Below are 15,956 nucleotides of genomic sequence, written 5' to 3'. Positions count from 1 at the left end.
CTAAAAGAAATTCTCTAGGCAGGAAACACAAGAGAAGGAAAAGACGTACAATAACAAACCCAAAACAATTAAGAAAATGGTAATAGGAACATACATATCAATAATTACCTTAAATGTAAATGGATTAAATGCTTCAACCAAAAGACATAGACTGGCTGAATGGACACAAACACAAGACCCATATATATGCTGTCTACAAGAGACCCATTTCAGACCTAGGGACACATACAGACTGAAAGTGAGGGGATGGAAAAAAGATATTCCATGCAAATGGAAACCAAAAGAAAGCTGGAGTAGCAATTCTCATATCAGACAAAATAGACTTTAAAATAAAGACTGTTACAAGAGACAAAGAAGGACACTACATAATGATCAAGGGATCAATCCAAGAAGAAGGTATAACAATTGTAAATATTTATGCACACAACATGGGAGCACCTCAATACATAAGGCAAATGCTAACAGCCATAAAAGGGGAAATCGACAGTAACACAATCATAGTAGGGGACTTTAACACCCCTCTTTCACCAACGGACAGATCATCCAAAATGAAAATAAATAAGGAAACACAAGCTTTAAATGACACATAAAACAAGATGGACTTAATTGATATTTATAGGACATTTCATCCAAAAACAACAGAATACACTTTCTTCTCAAGTGCTCATGGAACATTCTCCAGGATAGACCATATCTTGGTTCACAAATCAAGCCTTGGTAAATTTGAGAAAATTGAAATCGTATCAAGTATCTTTTCTGACCACAACGCTATGAGACTAGATATCAATTACTGGAAAAAAATCTATAAAAATTACAAACACGTGGAGGCTAAACAATATGCTACTAAATAACCAAGAGATCACTGAAGAAATCAAAGAGGAAATCAAAAAATACCTAGAACCAAATGACAATGAAAACACGATGACCCAAAACCTATGGGATGCAGCAAAAGCAGTTCTAAGAGGTAACTTTATAGCGATACAATCCTACCTCAAGAAACAAGAAACATCTCAAATAAACAACCTAACCTTACACCTAAAGCAATTAGAGAAAGAAGAACAAAAAAAACCCCAAAGTTAGCAAAAGGAAAGAAATCATAAAGATCAGATCAGAAATAAATGAAAAAGGAATGAAAGAAACAATAGCAAAGATGAATAAAACTAAAAGCTGGTTCTTTGATAAGATAAACAAAATTGATAAACCATTAGCCAGACTCAACACGAAAAAAAGGGAAAAGACTCAAATCAACAGAATTAGAAATGAAAAAGGAGAAGGAACAACTGACACTGCAGAAATACAAAGGATCATGAGAGATTACTACAAGCAACTATATGGCAAGAAAATGGACAACCTGGAAGAAATGGACAAATTCTTAGAAAAGCACAACCTTCTGAGACTGAACCAGGAAGAAATAGAAAATATAAACAGACCAATCACAAGCACTGAAATTGAGACTGTGATTAAATATATTCCAACAAACAAAAGCCCAGGACCAGATGGCTTCACAGGTGAATTCCATCAAACATTTAGAGAAGAGCTAACACCTATCCTTCTCAAACTCTTCCAAAATATAGCAGAGGGAGGAACACTCCCAAACTCATTCTATGAGGCCACCATCACCCTGATACCAAAACCAGACAAAGATGTCACAAAGAAAGAAAACTACAGGCCAATATCACTGATGAACATAGATGCAAAAATCCTCAACAAAATACTAGCAAACAGAATCCAACAGCACATTAAAAGGATCATACACCATGATCAAGTGGGGTTTATCACAGAAATGCAAGGAATCTTCAATATACGCAAATCAATCAATGTGATACACCATATTAACAAACTAAAAGGATAAAAAACATATGATCATCTCAATAGATGCAGAAAAAGCTTTTGACAAAATTCAACACCCATTTATGATAAAAACCCTCCAGAAAGTAGGCATAGAGGCAACTTACCTCAACATAATAAAGGCCATATATGACAAACCCACAGCCAACATCATTCTCAATGGTGAAAAACTGAAACCATTTCCACTAAGATCAGGAACAAGACAAGGTTGTCCACTCTCACCACCATTATTCAACATAGTTTTGGAAGTTTTAGCCACAGCAATCAGAGAAGAAAAAGAAATAAAAGGAATCCAAACTGGAAAAGAAGAAGTAAAATTGTCACTGTTTGCAGATGACATGATGCTATACATAGAGAATCCTAAAGATGCTACCAGAAAACTACTAGAGCTAATCAATGAATTTGGTAGAGTAGCAGGATACAAAATTAATGCACAGAAATCTCTTGCATTCCTATACACTAACAATGAAAAATCTGAAAGAGAAATTAAGGAAACACTCCCATTTACCATTGCAACAAAAAGAATAAAATACCTAGGAATAAAACTACTTAAGGAGACAAAAGACCTATATGCAGAAAACTATAAGATACTGATGAAAGAAATTAAAGATGATACAAACAGAAGGAGAGATATACTATGTTCTTGGATTGGAAAAATCAATATTTTGAAAATGACTGTACTACCCAAAGCAATCTACAGATTCAATTCAATCCCTATCAAACTACCAATGGCATTTTTCATAGAACTAGAACAAAAAATTGCACAATTTGTATGGAAACACAAAAGACCCTGAATAGCCAAAACAATCTTGAGAAAGAAAAACGGAGCTGGAGGAATCAGGCTCCCTGACTTCAGACTATACTACAAAGCTACCACCTACAAAAATAAACTCAAAATGGATTAAAGACCTAAATGTAAGGCCAGACACTATAAAACTCTTAGAGGAAAACATAGGCAGAACACTCTATGACATAAGTCAAGCAAGATCCTTTTTGACCCACCTCCTAGAGAAATGGAAATAAAAACAAAAATAAACAAATGGGACCTAATGAAACTTAAAAGCTTTTGCACAGCAAAAGAAATCATAAACAAGATGAAAAGACAACCCTCAGAATCGGAGAAAATATTTGCAAACAAAGCAACTGACAAAGGATTAATCTCCAAAATATACAAGCAGGTCATGCAGCTCAATATCAAAAAAACAAACAACCCAATCCAAAAATGGGTGGAAGATCTAAATAGACATTTCTCCAAAGAAAATATACAGATTGCCAACAAACACATGAAAGGATGCTCAACATCACTAATCATTAGAGGAATGCACAGCAAAACTACAATGAGGTATCACCTCCCACCAGTCAGAATGGCCATCATCAAAAAGTCTACAAACAATAAATGCTGGAGAGGATGTGGAGAAAAGAGAACCCTCTTTCACTGTTGGTGGGAATGTAAGTTGATACAGCCACTATGGAGAACAGTATGGAGGTTCCTTAGAAAACTAAAAATAGAACTACCACACGGCCCAACAATCCCACTACTGAGCATATACCCTGAGAAAACCATAATTCAAAAAGAGTCATGTACCACAATGTTCATTGCAGCACTACTTACAATAGCCAGGATATGGAAGCAACCTAAGTGTCCATTGACAGATGAATGGTTAAAGAAGATGTGGCACATATATACAATGGAATATTATTCAGCCATAAAAAGAAATGAAATTGAGTTATTTGTAGTGTGGTGGATGGACCTAGAGATCTGTCATACAGAGTGAAGTAAGTCAGAAAGAGAAAAACAAACACCATATGCTAACACATATATACGGAATCTAAAAAAAAAATGTTTCTAATGAACCTAGGGGCAGGACAGGAATAAAGACACAGACGTAGAGAATGGACTTGAGGACATGAGGAGGGGGAAGGGTAAGTTGGGACAAAGTAAGAGTAGCATTGAGATATATACACTACCAAATGTAAAATAGATAGTGAATGGGAAGCAGCTGCATCACACAGGGAGATCAGCTCGGTGCTTTGTGACCACCTAGAGGCATGGAATAGGGAGGGTGGGAGGGAGACGTAAGAGGGAGGGGATATGGGGATATATGTATGCATATAGCTGATTCACTTTGTTATACAGCAGAAACTAACATACCATTGTAAAGCAATTATACTCCAATAAAGATGTTAAAAAAAAAAATGTGGTGTATATAGAAAATGGAATATTACTCAGCCATAAAAAAGAATGAAATATTGCCATTTGCAGCAACATAGATGGACCTAGAGAATATTATACTTAAGTGAAGTAAGTCAGACAGAGAAAAACAAATATTAAATGATATCACTTATATGCAGAATCTAAAAATAATACAAATGAATCTATATGCAAAATAGAAACAGACGTAGAAAAGAAATTTATGGTTACCAAAGGGGAAAGTGGGGGGATGGGGGGTGAACTTAGGAGTATGGGATTAACAGACACAAACTACTATACATAAAATATATGAGCAACAAGGATTTATTGTATAGCACAGGGAACTATGTTCAATATCTTATAATAACCTATAATGGAAAATAATCTGAAAAATATGTGTGTGTGTATATATATATATATGTGTGTGTGTGTGTGTGTGTGTGTATAACTGAATCACCTTGCTGTGCACCTGAAACTAACACAATATTATAAATCAACTACACTTCAATTTAAAAAATGCGGTGTATACATACAATAGATTATTATTCAGCCATAAAAAGGAAGGCAATTCTGATACATGCTACAACATGGATGAATCTTGAAGACATCATACTAAGTGAAATAAGCCAGACACAAAAGAACAAATATTGAAATGATTCCACTCATATAAGTTACAGAGAGTAGTTAAATTTGCAGAAACAAAAAGTAGAATAGAGGTTATCAGGGGCTGGGAAAGTGGAGAATATGCAATTGCTTAACGGGTAGAGAATTTCAGTTTGGCATGATGAAATGTTCTGGAGATGGATGGTGATGGTTGTGCAATAATGTGAATGTACTTAATGCCACTGAACCACACACTTAAAGATGTTTAAAGGGACTTCTCTGGTGGTCCAGTGTTAGGACTCCGTGCTCCCAATGCAGGGTGCCCAGGTTCGATCCCTGGTCCAGGAACTAGATCCTGCATGCCACAACTAAAGATCCTGCATGCCTCAAGGAAGATCCTGCGTGCCACAACTAAGACTAGGTGCAGCTAAATAAATAAATAAATATTAATGAAAAGAAAAAGAAGAAAAAATTGTAACTTTGTGTGGTGACAGATGGTAACTAGCCTTATCGTGGTGATCATTTTGCAATGTATACAAATGTTGAATCATTATGTTGTTTACCTGAAACCAACATAACATTGTATGTCAATTGTACTTCAATTTTTTTAAAAAAGAAAATTTAACTTAAAAAATAAAAATTTAAAAATTAAAACTAAAAAATAAAAATAGAAAATAATAGTATTCCTCATTATAAATACCTACATATTCCAATTCCCACAAGAGAAATATATCATAGAAAAAGAAAAAATGGTAAATTTTATGTTATGTATATTTGGCCACAAGTTTTTTAAAAGGCAGGAGAGTATATCCGTGTTTTTCACTGCCTCTGGGTCTTTTTCTAAAGGAAGGCCTCTGGGTGTCATCATTGCTAAGTGAGGCAATGGTTAGTGACTAAACTAGCCAGTGATGTGCTGGTAAATGTTTAACAACTGGTTCTCCAACAAGAACAAAAAACACTTGTGTGCAAATATTGGTGTTTAAGTTTATTATAAATTTTACTGATATAAAGGATGTGAGTCACCCAATTTACTATTACTTCTACTATTACTAATAAAACATACAACACTCCTTATTTTAAATTCCACATAGCAATTGATTTTCACGGAATAATTTCATTGACTTGCCAAACTCTTGTGTCTGCAGCCAACAATGGTTGCAACTGATGAACAAGTACAGTTCTGCCATGAATGTTGGTTGATATTTTCATGTAATAAGATAAAAGTGAAATGAGAAAATACTCATTCATTAATGATGTGAGCAATTTTTTTTGATGAATCAGATGAAGGTTTTTGAATACTGGAAGAACATGTCCTCGTTTTCTTGTTATTCACAATGTAACAGCCACAGGCACAATGCACTTTTAAGCTTAACCTACATTATTATTGTCTCCACCATGTTGTTACATGGTTGTTACACCTAGCCAATCAATAAGACAGTATTTTTAAGCCTCGATTTGTAGCATTTGCTGATTTGCATGGTGTAAATACTCCCACTGTGGCTGATTTCAATCTACCAATGTGAAGTCACTTAAAGGTGGAGTTGGGGAGGTGTATGCAGTGACAACCACTGTATAGTATTTCCACATAATAGACATAGATTGATAGATACACAGACAGTAAAATATACTAAAATTATCAGAATGTGATGAGTTTTTAGTATTACATGTTTTAAATATAATTTAGTTAGTTGTAGGTTTATATAATTTAATTTTTTATATAACTGTGTTTAACAAAATTCCTGAAAATTTAGCAATCAGCTCTCACAGGCCAGTACCTGCCAGGTTTGGCAAACCATGAAACACCTTGTTTCTCAACGGGAATTAAGGAGCCATGGAAGAGCTCCCCACCTCTATCGCAATCCCAGGAAGCAAGGAACTTAGGGGTCCTGGTCACACTGGAACTCACGACGTCTCTCTCGGTTTTTCTTCTTTATTTTCTTTGTGCGTCCATGGATCTTGCTACTTTCTGGTACAGCGTTCTCTATACAGTATTTCTCACAGAATCCATTTTCTTCTCCATGTTTCCTCTGTGGCTCTCTTTGGTATTGTTGTCATTTGTTTGTTTCTATTTCCCTGTTTCTTTTACTCTCATTGTCCTCCATGTGTTCCCCTTTCCCTTTCTCCATCCATCAGCACAAAACTTTTCAGCTGCCATTTTCCATGGTTTTTGCCAATCTTCCCCCTCTTTTTTCTTTTTTTTAACATAGTGGTGGCTTATGTTTAAAAGGAGGCCACAGGAATCCATGTCTGTCAGAACTATGAGGAAACCTACAGCAGACAGACTTCTGGGGCATTTTCTTCCTAATTTTCTGACACTCAATCCAGCATTTTAATGAACTCAACACTCAGAGAGGGGGAAACTCTACAGGATGTATCTTAAGTGAGATCCTTGGGGTGGCTGCCCATTTAATGGGATTTCATCAGTGAGAAAAGCATAGCACAGAAGGAACTGGTGGAAAAAGTTAGTAAGCCCAAGAGAAGGGCCGTGACCCCACTGGCTCATGCACTCTGAGACTCTGAGCTGATCTCTGCCCCATTCCGGCATCCAACAGGAAGTCTCTCTGGACTCCTTGGCCTCAACAGAGTTGAGGGAGGCATGGGGGGTGGGGGACAGGGAGACCAGCTCTCTCAGGTCGTCTTTACACCTAGACCCTCTCTGCTCTCATTTCTGCCCATTTTCACAGACAGCACTCTGTGTAGCTGCTACCTTCTCACAGAGTTGCAGGTGGGAAGTGAGATGCAATACCTTGGCCTCCTAGCCCCAGCCCTACCTGGAAATTTTTCTGCACCCCGACTTCAGCCCAGGATGGGTCTACCCGGCAGTTCACCTGTACTCTTTTCTCCTAGTCCCCCTCCTTCCAAAATCTCAACAACAGACTCTCTAGGAAAAAAGCCCTGGTTTGTAGTGTTTGCCAACTTCTATGGTGAACACACTGCTACCACGGTTGATTTCAAGCTACTGAACGTGGAGTTGAAAAGACACGTCCACAGTCGGCTCTCAGGAACAGGTGCAGGCCCGCTCAGGCACACCCCTGGATGTTGAGGTCACTGGCTATTGATGGTCAAAGCCAAACTTTCAGAATTTAAAATCCTTCTCTGTCTTAAAAACCCAGCTCTTGGGCTTCCCTGGTGGCGCAGTGGTTGAGCGTCAGCTTGCCAATGCAGGGGACGCGGGTTCGAGCCCTGGTCTGGGAAGATCCCACATGCCCCGGAGCAACTAGGTCTGTAAGCCACAACTACTGAGCCTGCTGGTCTGGAGCCTGTGCTCCGCAACAACAGAGGCCGCGATAGAGAGAGGCCCCCGCTTGCCGCAACTGGAGAAAGCCCTTGCACAGAAACAAAGACCCAACACAGCTAAAAATAAATAAATAATAAAAATAAAGGAATTCCTTTAAAAAAAAAAAAGATCTATAAAAAATAAATAAATAAATAAATAAACCCAGCTCTTAACAACAGAAGCCTTGGCTTTCAAGACTTTTCCCCTTGCTGTACATCTATTTTACTTTACCTACTTTAGAATTCTGAGCTAAGACTGTCTCTTTGTCAGCTCTCTCCTGAGGGTAGTGCATTTAGGATCCTATCCCTGTGTCCCCAGTGGTAGGAAAAGGTCAATGGGTAAAAGAAAGCATGGAGAAAGAGAAACCTCAATTATTATCTCAAAATATTATCCATCATACACTTATAACTTTTTTTAGTGTTTGAAATAGCAACTGTACTGCCGATAGGGGCTACACTAAGAAACCTCTATCAAACTTGGTATGAAATTAGAGGAAAGGCCAGCTACTAGGCCCTCTCCTTGAATGAAGGAGGGAGGGAAAGTGTAGGGAGAGAGAGGGAGAGGGTGAGGGAGAGAAGAGAGAGAGAGAATGGAAACAGAGGGAGGAAGGGGAAGTAGAGGGACAGTAGGAGGAAGAAAATTCCCAAAGTTACCAAAAATGTGATATATTTTGTTTACATTTAACAAATCAATGGTTTCAGCACACGCACTTGCTAAGTACAACTGTATGCCTAACCTCATTTGAAGCTGTCATAAGACTCAATCAGAGTTCTTGAAGAAGGTGAGGCCCAGGTCTCGAGGGGCCCTCCCTAAACACCCACCAGGGGCTCTGGCCACTGGCGGAATGGGACTGGCATCTAGTCAAAGCTCAGTCATTGTTCCCACTGCCTCCCCTCTTCCCTGCCCCTCCTGAGACCTAGGGGCAGAGTTTTGTACCCCACCCCAGCTTCCAATCTGGTGGGAGACCCTGACAGTGAGAGAGCTGGGGTGCAGATGCTCTGGTCCTTTGATGCCTGACCCTGAGGTGTCTAAGACCCCACCTGGAAAATGAAAAGTAAGAGAATCTTAAACATCAGTATATCTTTTGATCACTTGCAAATTGTCTCCTTTCCCCTCCCTCTTACTCTGACAGACAGGAGACTGTCTGAGGTACCTCAAAGTGTCTTTCACTTTAAACAGTGAGAAATAATTAAAAGAAGTGACAAAGATGTCAGACTCCGATTAATCTAACCGCTGATTCCTTTTGGAGCCTGGGAATCAGGCATCAGGCCCAGGGACTTCTCTGTCTACTAGTTGCATGACTTTGCAAAAGTTGCTTGGCATCTCTTAGCTGTGGTTCCCTCATTTGTAGCGGAAATGATGCTTACACTGTAAGGTCAATGTAAGGAGTAAGTGACATTTTATGTAAAAGAGTGATATGCAAATTAGCGGGTTTTATTTGGGCTTGTTTTTGTGCCCTTTGATTGTTCCCCTCTCCAATGCCCCCTATCTTAGTCCTCTCTCTAAAAATAGTCACTATTAGCAATATACTATATATGCTTCCAGGCTTTTCTTCTAGGAGTTGCCCATAGAAAAGATATCTGTGTGTATGTGTTTTAACGTAAGTGATGTATCTATTGTTTCACTTAACAATACGGCTTAGACAATTTTTTATGTCAGCACGATTAGGTCGACCTCATTTTAGAAAATTGCAGCATGGTCTTCCATAAAAGGGGTGCACAATTTTTTATTTAGCCATTCCTCCTTTTATGAATATTTCTGTTGTTTTGAATTTTTCACTGTTATAAATAACATTACAACGAGGAAGATCCTTGTACTTGCTTCCTTCAGCACATGGTTTAAGTTTCTCTCTGGGGTAGCTATTAACAGTAGAACTTTGGGGTGATGGGTTATAAAAAGTGACCTCTTAAGTGGCTGTACTCACACCCATATTTCCTCCAGCTATGTATGAGTATACCGAACGAATTTGAATTTCCTCCATTAAAGTGAGGTTGACACAACATTGTAAAGCAATTATACTCCAATAAAGATGTTTAAAAAAATATATTCACTATCTAATGTACAGTTGGAGAAAAAATAAAAAGATGCCCAACTGTAAAAAAAAAAAAAAAAAAAGTGAGGTTGAGCACCAGTTTATATAAATGTTGACCATTTTTATTATTTCTTCTGTGAATTACCAGTTTATACCCTTGGTCCATTTTTCAATTAGATCTTTTTTTCTTTCTTTAAATGATGTGTTAATTCTAATCCTTTGTTTTTTGTTGTTGCTCGTCAAAACTAGAGTTCTATACAGACCACTGTTATCATTATTCAGCAATGATTTCCTCAAAGACAGAGATGCATTTTGTTTATCTTTTAAACACAGCATCAGCAAGGAGCCTCACCCAGAACTGCCCTCCATGAATGTTAGTGGATTGAATTATTGAAAGAGCCCCTTCTGTCGGTCAGAAATCATACTAGTTGTTTTGACCATCATGTAAAATGGGAATTGGTTAAGCAGGTTTTGAAGTGCAAAAAGGTCAGGCAAGAACATGAGGTCGCACAGATACACTCACTGCAGGAAGCAGCTTCCACCCTGCGGTGGGCGTGAGTAGAACCTGGAGCCAGAGGAGGGGCCGGGCTGGTGTTGGTGTCTCTGAAGCGAGTGCCGGGGTGGGAAACCTGGAAAGTGGAACTTCAGGCTTCTAGAATCAACTGTAGCTGCCAAGGTGGAGGCTGCTGGGGTGATAAGCAGTACAGGAAATGGGCAGCGCCGCCCTCTAGCGCCCCCTTTGGCAGGGCTGAGTACAGCAGAGGTTGAGCTGACAGCGTAGTAACTGGAATATCTCTTAATAAATCAGGGGACTTTTGCCTGTGGGTGAAGATGCCCAGGGCTATGCTTTGATGACTTCCTCCCTCTTTTTACATTGCCTGAGAGTGCTCAAAGGAAATGTGAGTGTGGCACATGAGCATCACAAGGGTCTGAGGCACTCGGAGCCCTGCCTGGACGAGGCCACCCTCATCCAGCGCAGACAATCACACGCACATCCACACGGAGAAACCCACTCTCACACCGCGGGCCAGCGCAGGAGGAACTGGGAGAGCGCAAGGGCTATGGCTCAGACCTCACAGCCGGGACCCTGGGGAGAAGATACAGAGAGGCCCTTTACGTCTGTAGGAGGCACACACATCCCGCTGGTGATTTGACCCGGCTCCCAGGGCAAACGCCGGACGCTGGCCTCAGAGGATTTAATGACAAGGAGAAATAGAGCACTTTCGGTGATTTCTTACACCCCTGCCCACCCCTTCTCCAAAGAAACACTGATTATGCTGAGGCTGGGAGAAGACTTTCCTGTTAGTAAGACATTAACTCCCTGGCTCAAACCTGAGATCTGTGTTTTCCTTTTTAAGTCAGAATCTAAATGAAAGTGTTCTTTCCTGCATGCCTCTTCAGCTGATGTTGAACAGTTATCGCCGACCTATCGCACTGCTGCAGACAGGTAGATAACAGATCGCCACGTGGCTCAGGAAAGGAGGATAAATTTCTACTACTCCATGAAGAGTAACCATCTGCAGACACAGCTCTGATTCCCCCAGGAGGAAGTCAAGAATAGACGGAGTAGAGGCTATACTAACTTCTCATCTCAGCTGCCATGCCCTTCCAAATGCTTTGCATCTCTCTCTCGTGCCAAGGCAGGTAGCACTATTCAGCACTGTCATCAACAGAATCCACCCTGGGGGTTACAGTAAAGGAGGACAGTGCTGACATCTGCTCTCACTCCGCTTCTACCTCTTTGCAACAGGTAGTGTCCCCTCAGACCTCTGGGGAGTATGATGTGCTTTCCTGCTGGCCCTTGGCTACCTGGCACCCTGACCCCCACCCCAGCCCCACCCTGTGGTCAGGTCTTTTCTTCCTGGGCAGAGTTTTGTGCTCCAGACCATTCTCTCACTCCATCCTCCTAGTGAAACGTAACCAGTTTCCTATCTCAGTCTACTAGGGCTCTGTTCTCTGTTTCCCAAGGGCTTGACTGGTTATCTCAAAAGGCAGAGATGGGAGGGAGTGCTGCAATTCAATGCACAACAGAAATTGGAGGTGGAGCCTTTCTTCAGACCATGGGCGTAACCTACGTTAAGTGTTAGCTACAGTGAATTCCACCAAATTCTGTGGACCCCCATGACAAACCAGCACCTCCACTACTCCCTGAGTGCAAATGGTGAGTGGATCGTTGATGAGCATTGTGTTACAGCAGCTGGGAGAGGTAGCACCGGGGATACCTACAGGCACTGTCAATTACAATGGAAGCTAATGAGACTCAACAAAGAATCGGTAAGATCAGCCACCTGCACGCAGAAGCGTGCACTTCAGAGCTGTAAACACAGACCAGCAGCTCTGCCAAATACAGTCAGGAGACAAGAGCACCTCTCCAGCAGATCAAGAGAAGGTGTCTTTAGAGTTTGGGCCCGGTGCATCCTGAGGACAGGAACTTTTAAAAAATGACCTACTTTATCACATCATGACTGACTGCCTGTTAGAAGGATGGTGCTCTGTATGAATTCTAGAACTGGGAGAGGAAGCCAAAGAGTAACTACTGGTCAGTGTTTATCCTGTGCTGCAAATACTATTTGACAGGTCACTGGGTCAAATAAAAGCCAACATTTACAGGACACTTACTATATGTGCCAGGCCAGAGGTAAGTAAGCTTTATGTCCACGCTCTCATTTAATCCTCAACAAGCACATGATGAGCTAGGTTTATCCATCAGCCTTTTGCGAGTTTGATTACTGGGGATCAGTCTCCCAAAGCCTGATTTACTCTTGGGGATCTGATGATACTGCGTATCTGAACTTGCAAAGCTAAGAGTTGGGATCGTGGTGACTCCGCTAACATACAGCCACCCTGAGGGTGCCAGGCTGAAACAGATGGCTTGACTCTCTTAAATTTCTTGATTACCAAAGAGATCATCTGTTCCACCCCTTGGTTGACCTGGGCAGCTAATCAAAGTCGTGCTTTCCTTGCAAGATGCGAGGCTCCAAATGTGCAAAACCCAGGTTGGAACAGAGACGTGATACGTGGAGTTCAAACAGGACAGTCTCTGCAGAAACTCAAACTGTTTCCATCATACGTGTGTGACTTTCATGCTTTATTTTCAGAAATAGAAACAAAATGCATTCCACCAGAGACAGGTGACATGTCTCAAACAGCTTGCGAGGGACAAAAGTGGGTGTGGGGTGGAGAATGCATTGGCAAAGATTCTAACTGCCCAGGAAAGGAGAGGAATCCCCTCTCCCCGCATCCCCCAAAAAAGAACGGCATCTTGTTGGAAGATTTGCAACTTGAACCATTGATATTATAATCTTACTACAAAGTGTAAATATCTAAAAGGAGAGAATTATAATCATTCTGACATTATACAGCTTTCAGCCGAATTTCAGACTGAGCTGATGACTCCTGAGCTGATTGCCTGTGGCATGGGGAACACCCATCCACTGCCCTCACATAATCTAAACCAGCAGGGGCAGGAGGGGCTGGCGTGCTGTTATTGCACTAAGATGAAAGTGGCTGGCGAAGTGGGTCTGGTTTGGTAATTAAACACTTTATTGTAGCTCTCAAATGTAAAGCCAGGCCCAGCAACTTTCTTTGCTAATAAAATATTCCTACCTTCTTCCAGACACCGATATTGATCTAAGAGCTATATGCTTATAGTAACAAAAGTATAAAATGTGGGGATTTAAGGTAAAACTTGTACACGGTACATACCTATGACCTGAAAGACAGTGACTGCCTCCAAATATATACATCTGGATGAATGAATGGAGACCCCAGGATGCTGCATCGACATGGATATATTTTTCAACTATTAAATGTATATATATTTATATTTCATTTATACATATTTAGTATATACATTTTTAAAATACTCCTTTTCCTTCCAATCCATGTCTCCTTGAAATTCATGATGATGCAGTATCCTGGGGTCCTCATTCATTCATCCCTCCCCTTTCTCCTCAGTCAGATAAGATGATAAACAATGAGCATAGTATTCGTGGTATTTTAGTTTAAGGATGCGGGGAGGGGTACAAAAGGGCATCTATTTCTAAGACTGTCTCCGCACACAGGGACAGAATCCTTCTAACAACTATTCCAACTGTCTCTTTCAATCAAACCAAGCCTGGTGATCTGTCCACACCCCAGTGTGATTGGAACATCTAATCCTACCAGCTCTCCCTGGCTGTGTGGACAGAAAACATCGATCAGTCTGACCAAAAGCTACACCCAGAGTAATTCTGGGAATTTTCCTGTTGCAATTATTTTAAGAAGCAGTTTCAGAAGGTTGGCAATGACAAATTGAATGAAAGTTTGGATGAGTCATGGATCACTGAAAATAACTTATAGGCAGAAAATGTTTTTTTTAATTTTATATTTTTTTAGATTTTTTTAATGATTATTAAAGTAATACAGCTCATTGCAGAAAATACAGCAAAGCACAAAGAAAAACAAGAAGAATCACCAATAACCCTCCTCCGACCTTGGCTGTGAACAGCTTTTCAACCTAAAGCTAAATGAATCTGGAGCTAAATGAATCTTCCAGGATCAAGAAATGTCCTTAAGTGTTCTGGCATCTGCCCTTCACTCCAAGAGTTGCCCATCCACAATCCAAAAACCCATGTTGACCCTTCCTGCGCCAGCCTTAGTCTTGGGCAGAATTGGTAGCCCCTAGAAAGTGAATGTCCAGGGTCCCCAAGGAGGCTTCTGCCCAGATATAATGTTTCAATCTGCTCCCCAGAACCAGAACTCAGGAAACAGCACTTGTTATTTCACAGTGAAATTTGGCTAAGTATAAATACTCACTGCCTTACACTCATTCGCACTAAAATGTAAATAAGGTCTGTGTGATGTTTCTACAAGGAGAAAGGGGGATACCCCAGAACTCTAGGCATCTGAGTTAGGAAGCAGGATGCCATGAAAGACAGTCCTCATTCAGGAATGAGCCATTCTAATGTCAGGCAGCCCTTCTTGTTAGTGACTCTTTTAAAGCCTAAATGGATCCTGTCGTAACCTGAAACACGGCCATTCTTTGAACAAAAGCCACCTAAGGGGGCTTGTCCTCCAGTGAATTGCGCTATGGTACCTCCATCACCTGGGAAAGCTGGCCTGGCACACAAAAGTCAAATCACAGACATCATTTCTTTTCTACCTTCTTCTCCGTTGAAAATAGCCTCTTTGTCTCACGTTTCCTAACTGTTCAAATGAATTCAAAATATGAGGGAGCCCTATCAGGCCAAGCTGTCCAGTTTCACGTGAGAATTTCTCATCTTTCCAAAGCTCACAGACTTCTCAGTTTGTTTTCATGTTTGAATTAGACATGGTTTTGGGGTCATTGAACCCCAAATTGATTAAATCCCTTAAATTATCTTTGAGAAAGAGTCATCGTGTGTATTTATTAAATAAAATTATCTAGTGTCTTCTTTCAGATGCTTTTACAATGAACAAATTTCCTTGTTTCCTGGGAATTCTTTGATGTTCCAAAAGCTTCTGGCACATTTTACATGAGACGTTTCTAGGTTCTTCTTCCCTAGAAACAGGAAGTTGACAAAAAGCCCCAAACATTTATTTTAGTTCCCAAAATTGGGATGGGAGATGTCCAATAGGTTCTAAAAATAGTAAAAGCCCTTCAACATGAATTTGGTCTTTACCAAAAGAGTCAATGGATTTAAATTTTGTCTGAAATTTGTCCAAAACCCACCTGGTTAGGTTTGGAGACATCTTCACACTCAATATTCTTAGCCATGAAAATATTACACCTGGAAAATTGCTTTATTTCTGTTCCTTGATGGGATAAATGATTACAACAACAACAAACATTCTTGACAATAAAAACTCACTGTCACTGAACCATCCTAGCCTCTCTGTTATAACAGGAATTGGCACATTACTGTCCATGGGCCACATGCGCCTTGTTGCCTGTTTAGTTTTTTTTTCTTTTTTAATAATTGAGGTGAAATTCAAATAACAGAAAATTAACTGTTTTAAAGGAAACAATGCAGACGTATTTAGTA

The sequence above is a fragment of the Eubalaena glacialis genome, chromosome 15 (genome assembly GCF_028564815.1).
Source record: "Eubalaena glacialis isolate mEubGla1 chromosome 15, mEubGla1.1.hap2.+ XY, whole genome shotgun sequence".
NCBI lineage: Eukaryota > Metazoa > Chordata > Mammalia > Artiodactyla > Balaenidae > Eubalaena > Eubalaena glacialis.
This window is presented reverse-complemented; position numbering follows the sequence as displayed.